This window comes from Adiantum capillus-veneris, chromosome 12, assembly GCF_014529385.1.
Source record: "Adiantum capillus-veneris isolate H3 chromosome 12, ASM1452938v2, whole genome shotgun sequence".
Classification (NCBI taxonomy): Eukaryota; Viridiplantae; Streptophyta; class Polypodiopsida; order Polypodiales; family Pteridaceae; genus Adiantum; species Adiantum capillus-veneris.
In genome coordinates this window covers 113,275,549-113,276,190 of record NC_140942.1, presented here as the reverse complement: position 1 = coordinate 113,276,190, position 642 = coordinate 113,275,549, and positions in this window count along the sequence as shown.

Sequence of the window (642 nt, the reverse complement as noted above, 5' to 3'; positions counted from 1 at the left end):
TTTGAGTGCTGTCGTATTGGAGCTAAAAGGGACTTTCTGTCAACGTATTATGCACTGCACCATCATCTCTCTCTCTCTCTCTCTCTCTCTCTTCCCTTCTGGATTGCATTTTTTGATGAATGCCCTCGGCTATTCTTGTTAATATGTTCCTGATAACTCTTCCTTTTGAAGTTGATTGAGGCAATGCAACTTGCAAGTTTTCAATTGAATATGTTTTGTCAGCCGGTTGTCAAATATTTTCAAATAGCACTTCATTACGCTTTCCACATGATCACTGAAAGGCTCATCAATCCAGTCTTTCGATATTATGCCAAGACCTATGATGTATCTTCTGATTTGGGGCGATATAGCATTATCAATGTCAATATAGCTAATCTCCCTTACTAGCTATAATGGATGCACACAAACCATTTGTAGTGGAAACTCATGCTAGTACGCAATAAAAGTAGAAACACTAAAGAACTAGTATTTACAAAGTAGACATAACTTGCATTATTCACAAGTAGACCTCTTATATAGGAGAAGCTAAGCATCTTGGGATGACAACAAGTGATGGTGGGCATAATGACATCATGCTGCACGTGAAAGAAACCAATCCCTCTTTTAGGGATGCATTTCCACAACAATATATAACACGGGGTC